The sequence below is a fragment of the Bos indicus genome, chromosome 14 (assembly GCF_029378745.1).
Source record: "Bos indicus isolate NIAB-ARS_2022 breed Sahiwal x Tharparkar chromosome 14, NIAB-ARS_B.indTharparkar_mat_pri_1.0, whole genome shotgun sequence".
Classification (NCBI taxonomy): domain Eukaryota; kingdom Metazoa; phylum Chordata; class Mammalia; order Artiodactyla; family Bovidae; genus Bos; species Bos indicus.
Genome location: NC_091773.1, coordinates 41,939,883 through 41,957,778, shown reverse-complemented (window position 1 = coordinate 41,957,778; position 17,896 = coordinate 41,939,883). Strand labels below are relative to the sequence as shown.

The 17,896-nt window shown below is 37.0% G+C and overlaps 1 non-coding gene across 1 annotated transcript; it reads left to right on the top strand.

The window, feature by feature from the left end:
* Window positions 1-7,517: 7,517 nt before the first annotated feature.
* Window positions 7,518-7,620, top strand: LOC139187054 (U6 spliceosomal RNA). Its single transcript, XR_011570754.1, has one exon. It is a non-coding gene; the product is annotated as a U6 spliceosomal RNA (small nuclear RNA).
* The last annotated feature ends 10,276 nt before the right edge of the window (window positions 7,621-17,896 follow it).

Here is a 17,896-nt window from a genome sequence, read left to right as displayed (position 1 = left end):
TAGCCCAAAGATATGTTCAGCTGAGTTTACTTCTTTTTCAGTGTAAGGAATGTCTAAAATATTTTCTGACACTCTATGCCTTTGAGGAAGAAAGTAAATGAATTTTAGAGTTTGTGTTAAGTATTAAAGCATTTGCCATCTGACTTAGAATGACAATGTCCTATCAAATTTCAGCACCTCTTGATCTTCACTCGAAATAGAAGCTGTTTCTGAATCTACATGCAGTCTGGGTAACTACTCATGGGTGCACTTGAGCCATTGAAGTGTTCCCAGTTATCGGGCCTTGGGATGACTACATTAATGTGGTATGGAGACTAATTCATTTCAAACTGTTTTCGTAATCACAACTGGAAAGAATTTCATGCTTTAATCACAACTTTAGTTCATACAGATTAATGTATTCTCTTCATAGTTCAAAAGAAAATTGCCTAGATTTGATGTTCTCCCAGATTGACTTTAACTGCTGGTAGGGATGGCATTCAGAGAGAAGGAAGTAGCCAGCATTCTTCTTCAGCATCATTCCTTTCTTGAACATTGTCAAGTATAGCCCAAGGCATTTAACAAAGTCCTCTAATTGTAGTCTGTGATCAAGAAAATGCTGGAAGATGGAGTGTTTGTGGGGCTGTCCATCTCATCTTAGGAACCAGACAGTCCAAGGGCACAAGAGGGGCAACAAGATGGGTGCAGAGTAGCCTGGGCTCAGGGTCACCTTATAATTTAACTAGACTTGCAAATTTGAGAGATTTATCTACCCTCTATTGGAGAAGGCAATGGCAACCCACTCCAGTACTCTTGCCTGGAAAATCCCTGGGACAGAGGAGCCTGGTAGGCTACAGTCCATGGGGTTGCTAGGAGTCGGACATGACTGAGCGACTTCACTTTCACTCTTCACTTTCATACATTGGAAGAGGAAATGGCAACCCACTCCAGTGTTCTTGCCTGGAGAATCCCAGGGACGGGGGAGCCTGGTGGGCTGCTGTCTATGGGGTCGCACAGAGTCAGACACGACTGAAGCAACTTAGCAGCATCTACCCTCTTTACGCCTCAGATTTTTTGCACCTCAATGATGATATAGACAAGAACCAACACAGTTTTTTCGTTTGTTTAACATGGAAATAGCAAGACACGGTGGAGTTTAGTCGCTAAGAAATAATAATTATGTGATGTTGTAGGTAGTGGTGCTTGTTAGTCGCTAAATTGTGTGACTCTTGTGATCCCATGGACTGTCACCAGGGCCACCAGAGGCCACCAGGCCCCTCTGTCCATGGGATTTTTCCAGGCAAGAATACTGGAGTGGGTTGCTGTTTTCTTCTCCAGGGGATCTTCCCAATCCAGGGGTCAAACATACATCTCCTGCGTCTCCTGCATTGGCGGGCAGATTCTTTACCCCTGTGCCACCAAGGAAGCCCTTGGTGATATCATAGGGGTAATAGCTAAAGCTACAGTGGCGCTCATACTGCAGTATATACACGTATCCAATCAACAAGTTGTACACTTTGAAATTACACAATGTTATACATCAAATATATTTCAACTAAAAAAAACCTTTTAAACCAGAATATGAATTCTGGAGGCAGTCTAGCCTGTATTTGAATCTTGGCTCTCTTTACCATAAAGTGTGGGAAAATTACTTAACATCTCTAGTCTTCACTTTTAAATTTATTTTAATGATAGTACTTTTTCCTTAGTATGTTATTATAGGAAATAAATAAGCTTATTCAGGGAGAATGCCACATGGAATGGAGTAAATGCTCAATAAAGCTTATTTTTTAATTATAATGGTCATAATCTCTATTTGGCAAAGTTAAGAGTTTATTTTGAGAAGAAAGGCAAAAGTTAGATCCTTAGAAGATTATTTTCTTGTTATATGTGGAAATAGCCTGAAAATTGGCGTATTAGCAGGATCATATTAACTGTTTGGAGAAGGAACTGTATGGAGGAGGGAAGTTGAGGGTTCTCAAAATAAAACAAGTGGAAATGTAAATTTTAAAATACGGATGGAATTCATGTTATTTTGCAGGTAGCATTGACGTTTGGTGACTAAATATGCAGAGGTACAAGAAGTGGATAACCCTTTTATCCCTTGAGCAATAAAGTCATGTGATGGTGGTGGTCTTTTATGATACAGATAGATGATGGCCCCATTAATAAAAGATGAGAAAAACAGGAGAAGAAGAAGAAGAAGAAGTTGAAAGGTAAAGATGATGAAAAGGTTTTAGAAAATTTAACATCAGTACTCAAAACTGATGTGACATGGTAGTGAAAGAAGTGGAAAAATTTGTTTTGGGAACCGTGACACAGGTCTCTGGAAATTAATGAAGATGTTTGGAGAATCAGAGCCTGATTTCCTGGCTTCCACAACTATAATATGATTGTTCCTTTGAAAAACTTAAGATGTACTTGGTAAAGAGTCAAGGAAGAAAATACAAATGTTAATTGTTGCCTTATTATGAATTCAACAATATTTTCTAAAACATGCATGGACTAGATGAATTGAATAATTATTGAAGTAAGTGATTAATTTGGAGAATAAAGTCTGTCTAATGGGAAAGATACTGGTTAGAATATTACAGTGAAAGAGCAAAAGGGTACAAGGCATTTAGAAGAAAGAATGAAGGAAGAATAGAAAAACGCAAGTGGCAACAAGACATTTTGGTCCTTTGCACCATTACTTAGGGTTGACTGTTAATTTTTCCATAGGAACTGGTATAGATCTTGCATTCATTCTATAAACACATGTTAAGTACGTACTTTGTTCTGAGTTCTGTTAGGTTTTTAAAATACAAGGATGAATGAGAATTAAAGGATCTACCTCGAAGAGCCTACATGTTACTTTCTCAAAGAGAAAATTTAAACTATTAATGTCAAGTTAAAAAATAACTATGGTATGTTCAGATTTTGATTGGTAACATAAAGAAAATTCACCATGAGACACAATAGAAAGCAATGGCAGGTTCTTACCTTAGGTATTCAAGGAAAAACCTCATCTAAGGAGATATGAAATGGCCTTCATATATCTTGCCGTACATCTTTCATATATCTTCTAACATATGATTGTTAGAAGAGACATGGACAGATTTTATGGACAGAGATTTTAAAGGAAGGAAACTTCCCTGGCAGAATGAAAGTTTCTAATATATGCTTTGAAAATAAATAAAATGAGAGCTATTAGGAGAAGCTTATGTATTTTGGAGAATAACCAAGCATAAAGGGAGAAATTAAGGATGCAGGATAAAAAGAACTGGTTTTAAAAGTGGAATCTTGAATGTTGAAATGGGATGGAATCTTGAGTACAAAGACAGCAACAACCTTTGGTAGGAAATGGACATCTCTTCTGTTTCAGAGGCGGGGAACTGACTGTACTGGTATATGTATGCAGGCTAAGCAGCTTCCGTCGTGTCCAACTCTTTGCAACACTCTGGACTGTAACCTGGCAGTCTCCTCTGTCCGTGGGGATTCTCCAGGCAAGAATACTGGAGTAGCTTGCCATTTCCTCTTCCAGGGGAATCTTTCTGACCCAGGAATCCAACCTGCATCATTTATGTCTCCTGCATTGGCAGGTGGGTTCATTATCCTTAGTGCTACCTGGGAAGTGCCCATATTTAATAGCTCTTTTGATAGGCAGAAGAAGGACCTCTTTCCTGGGTTGAATACTTTTCCCCCTGTTTCCTATTTTATTTCAAACCAAGTAGTGAAAGAAACATTTAAAATTTTCACAAACATGTCCTGTTGATTTCCAAACTTTTAAATGCACTTAATTAAAGCTTTTCCCATGAGTGAAAAATTCATTTTAATGTAAATGCTGACATACTGAGTAGAGTTTACATTTTGATCTCAAAGTCTGAAGAAAAATGTCTCATATAAACTAGTAGTTCTGCAAGAAGAACTATGCCCAATGTTGAGCAATTTCATGAGTCATTGGTCTCTGCTGTTGCATGTAAGAACAATTTTTAGATTATATCTAAAGCACTGCAATGAAGCATTCTAGTTATGTTTGTCATGCCAACAGGGAAATATTACATATTTTTTATAAACAAGATATCTTAGAATATAAAAAGGAAACTTGGAAAAATCACTTCAAGAAGAACACAAAATGCAGAATTAACAAAAATTTTCTGTACTAAGACAGTTCTCCAAAATGTCAATCTCACCCACATAAGTACAACATTTTGATATACCAGAGAAATAAACTCAAGTTTCAGTGTAATTATTCATTTGATTAACATGGTAAATATTCTGAGAGCCCTGTATCTCATATGTCATTTGAATGAATTATGATTAGTTTAGAAATCATAATAATTTAGTATACTGATGACTTCTTAATTTCTATTTCTGAAATACTTAAATAGAGCATATAAATTTCTTTGGGGTCTCATTTTTCCTAGGATTCAGATAATTTGAAATCTAAATCTTCCAATTCCTTGGCCATCATTTTTCTTTACTATCTGTTCACTCTATTGTTTATTATATTTTGCATGCCAAATTTTAAACAAATTATCATTATATAAGAATTATGAAAATTCAATTCAAAAGTTCAATATTCTATTCTCTAATTTAATTATCAACCTGATAATTTAGGTTTCTTCATTCATTTATCATTAATTTATTCATACAACAAATCCTCTTTGGTATCTCATATGACAGTTTAGGGCCTTCCCAGGTGGCTCAGTGGGTAAAGAACCTGTCTGCAATGCAGGAGAGGCAAGAGATTGGGTTCGATTCCTGGGTCGGGAAGATCCCCTGGAGGAGAGCATGGCGACCCACTACAGTATTCTTGCCTGGAGGATCCCATGGACAGAGGAGCCTGGCGGTCTACAGTCAGTAGGGTTGCAAAGAGTCGAACATGACTGAAGCGACTGAGCACAGCACAGCTCATGATAGTTTAGCAGGCAGAAGAAAATAAGACAGCAGCGGTCCCTGGCCTACTGAACCTGTTTATTGGAGGAAATAGATATTTAACTAATAACTTCAAGTGTGATGAGTGCTAACAAATGAGGAAACACAGACTTTGTGGAAATACAAGCTTAGTGTGGATTCTACAGAACAGAATAAAGATGGAAACAATCAGATGATAGAAACATCAGCCTTGTCCAACCAATCCTTCACCTTGATTTTCAGACTTTAATTTTACATTTGTGACTGAGAAATACACTTGTTTAATCTTAAAGAATGATGATATCTTGGATGCTTAGCCTGAGTGCATTAATAGCGAAAGTTCATGGGACAAAACTCATCCTGCTTTATATATAATTACAGCATATTTAGTTCAGTCTGATAGTGAAACTTTATCTACAGCTGTCCAAACATCTTGAATCTAGAAATAGCTGTAGTTCTCCAAACAAATCATTTCTAATTTTTATGTGGTAAATGTAATGACAACTTGAGAACTAGCTTCTAAATGAATAATGTCAGAAGATGTATCAGTGTTTCTCATTTGTACTCTTCTTTTAACATTTTCAATGGTGATGATTGAATCAGTACAGACAATGCGGCTGCTTTTATTTCAAAAAAAGGAATGAAAAGCATGCTTTTAAAAGAAGTGGATTGGCAAATGGAATCTAAGGTTTTAAAATATCTGGTTGTTGCCCAACTGACTTAAAGGTATAGATGTCTAGAATTTGGAAGACACTTTTAAACTTTAAACAAATATGAAATTACTGTAAGACAAAGCCTGATGGCTTTCCTTTAATCAGTATCTAGAAACATAAATCTTTTGCACTGTTTCACATCATAGGAAAATTCTTTGTGTGAACTCTGCTTAATGAATAGAACTTTATATAACTATTTTACACTTTAATGAGCCAGTGTGTATGGCTGGATCTCTGCATAACAGATGATATAGAAATTATTTTGAAATGTATTAAAAAAAACTCAGTTTATCTAATGCTGCTTTTTTCTGGTTTATCTAATAAAAGTAGATAGTTAATATCTAGCAAAATATTATAAATTTGGAGATTTTTAGTGGATTTAAAATACTAAAAACTTATTTCCCCCCACATCTTAAATTATTCTATGCGTGCATGCTCAGTTGCTTCAGTCATGTCCAACTCTTTGTGACTCTATGGACTGTCACCAAGCTTCTCTGTCCACGGGATTCTCCAGGCAAGAATACTGTAGTGGGTTGTCACGTCCTCCTCTAAGGGATTGCCCTCACCCAGGGATCTAACCTGCATTCTCCTACATCTCCTCCGTTACAGGCAGATTCTTTACAGCTGTGGAACTGTCCTTTGAACAGCAAGATCAAGCCAGTCAGTCTTAAGAGAAATCAACCCTGAATACTCATTGAAAGGACTGATGCTTAAGCTGAAACTCCAGTATTTTGGTCATCTTATGCAAACAGCTGACTCATTAGAAAAGTCTCTGATGCTGGGAAAGATTGAGGACAGGAGAAGAGGGCGTCAGAGAATGAGATGGTTGCATGGCATCACCGATGCAATGGACATGAACTTGGGCAAATTTTGGGAGGTGATGGACAGGAGGCTTGGCCTGCTGCAGTCCATGGGGTCACAAAGAGTCAGACTGGTGACTAAACAACAACAAGAACCGATTAACAATGTGGTAGTTTCAGGTGAACAGCGAAGGGACTCAGCCATACACATACATGTATCCATTCTCCCCGAAACCCTCCTACCATCCTGCGGATACACAACACTGAGCAGAGTTCTCTGTGCCTATAGAGTGGGACTTTGTTGGCTATCCATTTTACATATAGCAGTGTGTACATAATCTTCTCAGATTCCCTAACTCTCCTTTCCCCCTGGCAACCATGATTTGTTTGATGATGGCAATACTGTTAAATGTCTCTGAGATGTTTAGAAGCGCACCGGTTCCACATTCGAGTCCACGTGAACAAGGTGATGCTAGGCCCTTCCTAGACCAGCACGCCGGGGCCTAAGCTTCCCCAGGAGTCAGAATCAGTGTCTGTGTCTTACTTCTTTGTTACCAGGAAATGAGTTTAGAAGAGAAGGCTTAAATATAACTAAATATAATAAGGGACCAAAAAATACACAAACCCACCCAATCTATTTAATTGAGAAGAATGGAGTGTGGGTAGAGAAAATTACATTTGCAATGAAACCATTAAAAATTCTGGATAGGTTCATGAACATATAATTTGTAAAATATTTATAATTTTTTCAGGGATGAGACATTTATTTTTCACCAGAAATACAGAGCTCTGTTAATGGGTTTTCATCTTCAAAAGTTCTGTGTTTTGGGTCAGGAATTAATGCAAATCTTACCATCTTTTCATGTCACTTACACTAAGTTAAAAGCTAACTAGAAAATGCTGGAAGAAATGTGACAATTGATAATTAACCTTACATTATTTACCAGGAAAAAACATCACAACTTGAGGTTTATCTGTTTTATCTTGCTACATGGTAACATTGAATTTCCAATGTCAATAATAGCAGTACCCAAATATGTTCCTGAAATGGTTGCTAAACAAATTTCCTATATCTATAACTTCATAATCTGTAACATTTAATATTTTTTTACCATATAAGAGTAACTAAATGCTCACTTAAGCACACACATACTAAAATTGGAATGATACAGAGATTATCATGGCTGTTATAGAAGGATGACATGAAAATTCATGAAGCTTTCAATACTTTTGTAAAAAACTTGAGAATTTTTTTCTAGCAGACTTGTGCTACAAGAACTATTAAAGTGAGCCCTTCAGATGAAAAGGACAAGCCCATAATTTGAATCCATCTGAAGAAATGAAGAGCATCAATAAGAGTAACTGCAGAGGTAAATATAAAAAAATAGTATAAATGTATTTTATTATAATATTTTTTCTCCTATCTGATTTAAAAGACAGCTACATAAAATATTAATTATAACTGTGTATAGGCATATAATATATAAAGATGCAATTTTTCTATCAGTAACAGATCAAAGGAGAGCAATGTAATGGAGCTAATAGACAAAGTTTTTTAAACTATTGAAATTAAGTTGTTATTAATCAAAACTAGATACTTATAACTTAAGATGTTATTTGTAATCTTTAGAGCAAGCATTAAGAATACAACTCAGAAATATATTAAAAGATAAGGGAATTGAAATTGCACACTAGGAAATATCTCTTTAACAACATCAGCAACAACAATAAAAAATGGCCAGTATTGAGGAAGAGGGATTAGATTAAAAATGTGACATTTGGAAAGTAAATCACAAATATTGGACATAAATCCTACATGAATTACATTCTACCTAAAAATTATAAAATTAATATTATGTTTAGTATAAAAAGGTTGAACATTTCATCTAAAGACAGGAATTTCAGAATGGATAAAAAATAAAAAACATGATTCAAATATACAAAATGGGTCATACAAATGACCCATTTTAAACTCAAGAACATATACAAGTGGAGTGTAAAAGAGTTGAAATAGATATATCATAATGGTAACAACAAAACAAAACAATAGCAATAACAAGAAACCTGGAGTGGCTAAGTAAACATCAGAAAAAATATATTTTATGACCAAAATTTTACTAGAGACAAATAAAGACATTTCATATTGATAAAATGGTTATTTCATCAAGAATGTATAATAAATATATGTACCTAACAGCATAACTTCAAAATCTAATGAAACAATATTGAACATAATCGAAAGCAAAACAGACAGTTCTATGCTAATAGTTGAATACCCTTTTTCAATAACAGAACATACATAAAATCAACAAGAAGAAAAAAAAAAAAAAACTTGAACAACATTATCAATCACCTAGACCTAACAGCCATCTTAAAACATCCCCCTAAGAGCATCAGAATATATACTCTTTTCAAATGCACATGGGTATACTATATGCTAGACCATGAAACAGATTTCAGTACATTTTAAAGGATATAAACAATAAAAGAATACTCTCAGTGGATAGCAGAATAAGAAATCATTAACAGGAAGAAATTTGTGAAAATCACAAATGGAAATTAAACAATATGTTTCTAAATAATTCATGGATCAAGTAAGAACTCATAAAGGGAATTAGAAATACTTTGAGATGAATTAAAATGAAATGTTGATACTTGATTGGTCTCACATACTCTTGTAAATGCTATTAATAGAACAGCATTATTGGTCTCACATACCCACTACCAAATTTTCCAATCCCAAACAAGCAACAAAGTGCCACCCCTGCCCTCTCTGCTCTTCTTGCAGAAGTATGGAGGTTTCTATGGAGAGGTTCAATCAGAGATTCTGGATTCTGGGATCCTATGCAGGGCTGAAAGTGGGAGTGATTTAATTTATTAAAAACAGAGAGTTTGAATAAATTTTGGCATAATGAACCCACTGTTTATTCTCCTAAATGTAGATTGCCAAGTTTATGGTCTTTATGTTGGTAAATCGACAGTTCATCTATGGGGAAATTCAATATCCGTATTTAAAGGACTCACTGATTTGGGATAAGCACAGTGAAATGCCTCAGGTTCAGCCTGGTCATAACTCCATAGCTCAGCTATTTATAAGCAAGAGAAAAGCCTTCATGTTCACAGATTTGCCAGTTAGTGTTTTAATACTTTTTAAAACTATAAATTTTAAAATTAATAGATGATTAAGACATTTGCAGAAATCACTTAATTTAATAGATAAACAGACCAACCAAAGCAAACCACAAACAGTGAAAGAGAAAACAAAATAAAATGGGTAAAATATAGTGCAGACACAAATGAAAAATACTACATTAATTTTAACATATCTGTGAGTCTAATAAGGGTGTGTTTCAAAGCAACAAGAAAGATATCTTTTAAAAAGTCATGGTGTGATAGATTAAATAAACCATAATTAAAAGACTTCAGTAACATAAGAAATCTCCCAGAAAAATAGAACAACTATTACAAAAGAGAAATGGAAATAGAAGGAAAAATGGTAAATTAGAACACCAGTCTCAGAGGTACAGCATCCAGCTGACATCAATTCCAGAGAAGGAAAGCAGGAGGAAAGGCTAGGGAGAAATTACCAAAGAAATAATGTAAGACAATATCATGGAGTAAAAGTGCATGGATTTCTAGATATAAAGGATCCAATGAGAGCTAGGTAAAATTAATTAAGAATTTCATATACCTGTACATTATTATGGAGAACTTTGAGGATAAATAGAAGATCTTAAAAGGTTCTCAACTGTTGGAGACGAGGGAGGAAGACAGTGTTATATATAAAAGAATTAATTGTGGGAATGATACTGGATTTCTCAGTAGCACTACTGGAAACCGAAAGTAAACAATTTCTTCACGTTTCTGAAGAAAAAATAATTTCTAATCTAAAGTTGAATATCTAGCCAAACAACCACTTGTGTGTGAATGCGGACTTGAGACATTTTGAAATGTTTCAAATATTTCACAAAGCTTTACTTCTTGATCTCTTTGATCATATTGAAAATTTTACATTTCTATTAGAAAGTCTGAAAATAATTAATTATAAATACACAAACAGTTAAGCAAGCCAAAAAACAACAAAGATATGGAAATTACCAAATCTAGGCTAAACAAAAGTTTGTATAAAAATGTAGTTATATTTTGCCATGTCATTCAACGACAAAAAATATTGCATGACTAAAATAACACAAACACTGAATATTGATTTAATAATGATTTTTGTTGTATCTATATTGGGAAGAGGAGAGAGTGAGAGAGAACTAGTAAAACAGCAACAGAAAAATCTTATTAGAAACCAATGGATAATGTTTAAAATGAAAAATGAAATAAAGATTAGCAGTGTGAGCATGTAATTTAAAATAACAGAAGAAATTAATTTTCCTAAAAATTATCTTTGTGGCCATAAAGACTGGGGGTTGAGAGGAGTATGGTAAAAAAAAAGAAAGATTGCTGTTTTTTTTCATTGTTTCTAACAATTATAACCTTTCTATTAAAAAATGTCCCTTTAAACAAAGTACAGCTACTAATTTGATGACTGATAATTTTTAAAATCATCTATTAGTCTGGGAATAAAAAGAACTGGGTTTAGTCTCAGTTGCGCTTTTATCTTTGCATCTGTTGATCATATTGGAATAGTCATTACATAGTCAAAATACAGTTGCCATCTTAGGACTCAAATACTGCCAGCTCTAGGACTTTCATAACAAGATACCAAAAACTTGTTACCTTAAAAGAACAGAAATTTAATTGATCACAGCTCTAGAGGCCTGAAGTTCAAAGCATTGAGAGGGGCCCTGTTCTTTCAGAAGCCTCAAGGGGAAGATTCCTCTTTGTCTTAACAAACTTGTGGTGGTGGCCATCGATCATTGGTGTTGGCATTTCTCTTTTGGGGGAGTATTTATTTATCTTAAATTTTTATTGGAGTGTAGTTGCATAGTTGCGTTACAATTTTGTGTTCATTTCTGCTGTACAGCAAAGCAAATCAGCTATACATACACACATATCCTGTCTTTTTTGGATTTCCTTCCCATTTAGGTCACAACAGAGCATTAAATAGAGTTCCTCGTGCTATAAGTAGGTTTTCATTAGTTACCTATTTTATACATAGTAGTGTGTATATGTCAATACCAATCTTCCAAATCATCCCTCTCCCCATAAATTCTCTACATCTGTGTCTGTATTTTTGCTTTGCAAATAAGTTTGTCTCTATCATTTTTCTAGACTCCACATGTAAAGTGATATCATCTGGTATTTTCTTTTCTCTTCCTGACTTCACTCTGTCTCTAGGTCTATCCATGTCTCTGCAAATGGCAAAATTTCATTCCTTTTCAGTTCAGTTCAGTTGCTCAGTCGTGTCCAACTCTTTACGACCCCATGAACCGCAGCACGCCAGGCCTCTCTGTCCATCACCAACTCCTGGAGTCCACCCAAACCCATGTCCATTGTGTTGGTGATGCCATCCAACCATTTCATCCTCTGTCGTCCCCTTCTCCACCTGCCCTCAGTCTTTCCCAGCATCAGGGTCTTTTCAAATGAGTCAGTTCTTCACATCAAGTGGCCAAAGTATTGGAGTTTCAGCTTTAGCAACCGTCTCTCCAATGAACACCCAGGACTTATCTTTAGGATGGACTGGTTGGATCTCCTTGCAGTCCAAGGGACTCTGAAGAGTCTTCTCCAACACCACAGTTCAAAAGCATCAATTCTTCTGCTCTCAGCTTTCTTTATAGTCCAACTTTCACATCCATACATGACTACTGGAAAAACCATAACCTTGACTAGTCGGACCTTTGTTGGCAAAGTAATGTCTCTGCTTTTGAATATGCTATCTAGGTTGGTCATAACTTTCTTTCCAAGGAGTGAGCATCTTTTAATTTCATGGCTGCAGTCACCATCTGCAGTGATTTTGGAGCCCAGAAAAATAAAGTCTGACACTGTTTCCACTGTTTCCCCATCTATTTGCCATGAAGTGATGGAACCAGATGCCATGATCTTCGTTTTCTGAATGTTGAGCTTTAAGCCAACTTTTTCACTCTCCTCTTTCACTTTCATCAAGAGGCTTTTTAGTTCTTCACTTTCTGCCATAAGGGTGGTGTCATCTGCATATCTGAGGTTATTGATATCTCTCCCGGCAATCTTGATTCCAACTTGTGCTTCTTCCAGCCCAGCGTTTCTCATGATGTTCTCTGCAGATAAGTTAAATAAGCAGGGTGACAATGTACAGCCTTGACGTACTCCTTTTCCTATTTGGAACCAGTCTGTTGTTCCATGTCCAGTTCTAACTGATGCTTCCTGACTTGCATACAAATTTCTCAAGAGGCAGGTCAGGTGGTCTGGTATGCCCATCTCTTTCAGAATTTTCCACATTTTATTGTGATGCACACAATCAAAGGCTTTGGCATAGTCAATAAAGCAGAAATAGATGTTTTTCTGGAACTCTTTTGCTTTTTCATTGATCCAGCAGATGTTGGCAATTTGATCTCTGGTTCTTCTGCCTTTTCTAAAAGCAGCTTGAACATCTGGAATTTCACGATTCACATATTGCTGAAGCTTGTCTTGGAGAATTTTGAGCATTACTTTACTAGAGTGTGAGATGAGTGCAATTGTGTGGTAGTTTGAGCATTCTTTGGCATTACCTTTCTTTGGGATCGGAATGAAAACTGACCTTTTCCAGTCCTGTGGCCACTGCTGAGTTTTCCAAATCTGCTGACATACTGCATGCACCACTTTCACAGCATCGTCTTTTAGAATTTGAAATAGCTCAACTGGAATTCCATCGCTTCCACTAGCTTTGTTCGTAGTGATGCTTCGTAAGGCCCACCTGACTTCACATTCCAGCATGTCCGGCTCTAGGTGAGTGTGAGTGATCACAGCTTCCTGATTATCTGGGGCGTGAAGATCTTTTTTGTACAGTTCTTCTGTGTATTCTTGCCACCTCTTCTTAATATCTTCTGCTTCTGTTAGGTCCATACCATTTCTGTCCTTTATTGAGCCCATCTTTGCATGAAATGTTCCCTTGGTATCTGATTTTATTGAAGAGATCTGTAGTCTTTCCCATTCTATTGTTTTCCTCTATGTCTTTGCATTGATCGCTGAGGAAGGCTTTCTTATCTCTCCTTACTATTTTTTGGAACTTTGCATTCAAATGGGTATATCTTCCCTTTTCTCCTTTGCTTTTCACTTCTCTTCTTTCATAGCTATTTGTAAGGCCCCCCAGACAGCCATTTTGCTGTTTTGCATTTCTTTTTCTTGGGGATCGTCTTGCTCCCTGTTTCCTGTACGGTGTCACGAACCTCCGTCCATAGTTCATCAGGCAGTCTGTCTATCCGGTCTAGTCCTTTAAATCTATTTCTCACTTCCACTGTATAGGGCTGAGTAATATTCTATTGTATATATGTGCCACATCTTCTTTATCCATTCCTTTACCAATGGATATTGATGGTGATTCCATGTCCTGGCTATCGTAAATAGTGCTGTAATGAAAATTGGGGTCCATGTATCTTTTGGAATGATGGTTTTCTCCAGGTAAATGTCCAGGAGTGGGACTGCTGGGTCGTGTAGTTGTTCTGTTTTTAGCTTTTTAAGGAACCTCCATGCTATTCTCCACAGTGATTGCACCTATTTACATTCCCACTAACAGTGCAGGAGGGTTCCCTCTTCTCCACATATTCTTTAGCATTTATTTGTAGATTTTTTGACGATGATGGCCGTTCTGACCATGTGAGGTGGTACCTCATTGTAATTTTGATTAGTGATGGCCATGGAGCTTCTCTTGTGGCTCAGCTGGTAAAGAATCTGCCTGCAATGAGGGAGACATGGGTTCGATCCCTGGGTTGGGAAGATCCCCTGGAGAAGGGAAAGGCTACTCACTCCAGTATTCTGGCCTGGAGAATTCCATGGACTACAGCCCATGGGGTCACAAAGAGTCAGACAGGACTGAGGGACTTTCACTTCACTTTTAAGAGGCACATGGAAAGATGTTGGCATTGTTAGCAAATCAGTGTAGCTGTATCTCTCCAGTCTCTTCCTCTGTTGTCAAATGGAGTTGTCTCTGTGTGTCTCTGACTCTGCGTTTCTTCTTGTGAGGATACCAGTCATAGTGGATTGAAGGTCCATCCTATTTATCTGAACTAATTACATCTGCAAAGATCCTTATTTCCAAATCTGTTCACATTCTATGGTACTATGGGTTAGATTTTAGGGGATACAATTCAACTCATAGCAATGCATCGTGGCATTTGTTTGAGTCCTTAGATTCAGCAGCCCGTAGGAGTCTAAGACCACCAAACAACTGCCATTTGACAATTAGAATTTGCCCGTTTTGCCTCTGCTGTTGGCAACCTAAGCAGAATTAGACCACCTAATTAAAAAATAGTTGAATGAATCTTTCCAAGTGATACATTTAAATTGTGTTTCTCTGTGGGTGTATGATTGATTTTAGCAATATAGTGTAAAAGGATTGGTGGGTCACATTTTTATTGGAAGATCCAACCCCAGATACATGTCTGGATATATGTATACCCTGTGATGCCCATTAAGGAGAGGGCTGCAAGGATCTATCTGATCTGTATCGTGAATGCGTGAGCAGGACTCAGCTAGCTGAATTGCTACTCATCCCCCAACAAAGGAGGAAGTAAAGCCATTTACTCAAATCTTGGGCTGCAAGGAAAATGTCTAATGCCCTTGCTCCACTATCATGAACGTGTGCAACACTTTGTTTATTGACACAGACTGTTACTTTCCATAAGATCTAACCATGTCTCAGTTCAGTTCAGTTCAGTCACTCAGTCGTGTCCGACTGTTTGCGACCACATGAATCACAGCACGCCAGGCCTCCCTATCCATCACCATCTTCCGGAGTTCATTGAAACTCATGTCCATCAAGTCGGTGATGCCATCCAGCCATCTCATCCTCTGTCGTCCCATTTTCCTCCTGCCCCCAATCCCTCCCAGCATCAGAGTCTTTTCCAATGAGTCAACTCTTCGCATGAGGTGGCCAAAGTACTGGAGTTTCAGCTTTAGAAAACATCATTCCTTCCGAAGAACACCCAGGGCTGATCTCCTTCAAAATGGACTGGTTGGATCTCCTTGCAGTCCAAGGGACTCTCAAGAGTCTTCTCCAACACCACAGTTCAAAAGCATCAATTCTTCGGCACTCAGCTTTCTTCACAGTCCAACTCTCACATGCATACATGACCACTGGAAAAAGCATAGCCTCGACTAGATGGACCTTTGTTGGCAAAGTAATGTCTCTGTTTTTCAATATGCTATCTAGTTTGGTCATAATGTTTCTTCCAAGGAGTAAGCATCTTTTATATCATGTTTCAGTCAGTTCAGTTCAGTTCAGTCACTCAGTCGTGTCCGACTCTTTGTGACCCCATGAATCGCGGCACACCAGGCCTCCCTGTCCATCACCAACTCCCGGAGTTCACTCAGACTCACGTACATCGAGTCAGTGATGCCATCCAGCCATCTCATCCTCTGTCGTCCCCTTCTCCTCCTGCCCCCAATCCCTCCCAGCGTCAGAGTCTTTTCCAATGAGTCAGCTCTTTGCATGAGGTGGCCAAAGTACTGGAGTTTCAGCTTTAGCATCATTCCTTCCAAAGAAATCCCAGGGCTGATCTCCTTCAGAATGGACTGATTGGATCTCCTTGCAGTCCAAGGGGCTCTCAAGAGTCTTCTCCAACACCACAGTTCAAAAGCATCAATTCTTCCGAGCTCAGTCTTCTTCACAGTCCAACTCTCACAGCCATACATGACCACTGGAAAAACCACAGCCTTGACTAAACACACCTTTGTTGGCAAAGTATTGTCTGTGTTTTTGAATATGCTATCTAGGTTGGTCATAACTTTCCTTCCAAGGAGTAAGTGTCTTTTAATTTCATGGCTGCAGTCACCATCTGTAGTGATTTTGGAGCCCAGAAAAATAAAGTCTGACACTGTTTCCATTGTTTCCCCATCTATTTCCCATGAAGTGATGGGACCAGATGCCATGATCTTCGTTTTCTGAATGTTGAGCTTTTTCACTCTCCTCTTTCACTTTCATCAAGAGGCTTTTAATTCCTCTTCACTTTCTGCCATAAGGGTGGTGTCATCTGCATATCTGAGGTTGTTGCTATCTCTCCCAGCAATCTTCATTCCAGCTTGTGCTTTTCCAGCCCAGCGTTTCTCATGATGTACTCTGCAGATAAGTTAAATAAGCAGGGTGACAATGTACAGCCTTGACGTACTCCTTTTCCTATTTGGAACCAGTCTGTTGTTCCATGTTCAGTTCTAACTGTTGCTTCCTGACCTGCATACAGGTTTCTCAAGAGGCAGGTCAGGTGGTCTGGTATCCCCATCCCTTTCAGAATTTTCCACAGTTTATTGTGATGCACACAGTCAAAGGCTTTGGCATAGTCAATAAAGCAGAAATAGATGTTTTTTGGACTTGGAGTAAATTAATCCCCATTTAGTGGGAAAATCAACCTTTGTAGTCTAAAACATCAGGCTTTATATTATAGCAAGATAGCCACCCTGTAACTGGCCCTGGCTTTGTACTCTTCTGCGTGTCACTGTGATTCTTAGTTCCCTGACCCTTGCCTCATTCTACTTATTCTGCTCTCATAAAATTTCCCTCTTCCAGGAATTTTTGTTAAGGGTCATGTAAAGGAAGAAAACAGCAGCAAGAGGTAGGAAAATCCTAAAAGGTTTCCTCATTAAAAAATGTTGTTGAAATTTAAGCCATAATATTATCATGACTTAACTGCAATATAAATTAAGGAATCTGTAAAGGAAATACCCATGATTAGAATACATTTTTTCCTATAATTACTATAAAAAGTAACTTGAAAACCTGACATTTCTTTGAAGATTTTTACATTTATAATTAGTAATATATAAGTCCTCAAAAATATATTGGTAAATTCAAATGATTATTATTTGTAAAAATTATTCTGATTTAGTATAATTTAGAATTGTCTTGTATCTCTTGTATATATTCTTTTAGTCAATGATATATCCAATCAAGTGTTACTGAATTCCTATTAAGTATATGAATTTTTGTTGGAAATAGAATGATAAATAATACACAGTTATTGATCCCACAGAACTGCAATTCATAGTTGAAATTGTGTTCGTATAATATTATATCAATTCAATTTTTGTAGAAAGGAACATAATTTATAGCCAATCAAGATGAATTGTACAAATTTTAAAATATTTGTCATTCCTATTTTTAAGAGCTGATATTAAATATTATCCAATGAAAACAATTTATATAGAAATCTCTATTTAAAAAAAAAAAACAAAGTATTGATTACTATGCATTATTTAGATAGTTCTTCTGACTGGTACCCACCTCCCTATCCCCATATGTATTTGGGAAGGAAAGAGGAACTCCTGTCAGCTATCATATTGGAGACTACCCAAGGAAAAATCCATAACACTTTTTATTAGTGAAGTGAAAGTCACTCAGTTGTGTCCAACTCTTTGAGACCCCATGGACAGTAGCCCTACAGGCTCTTCTGT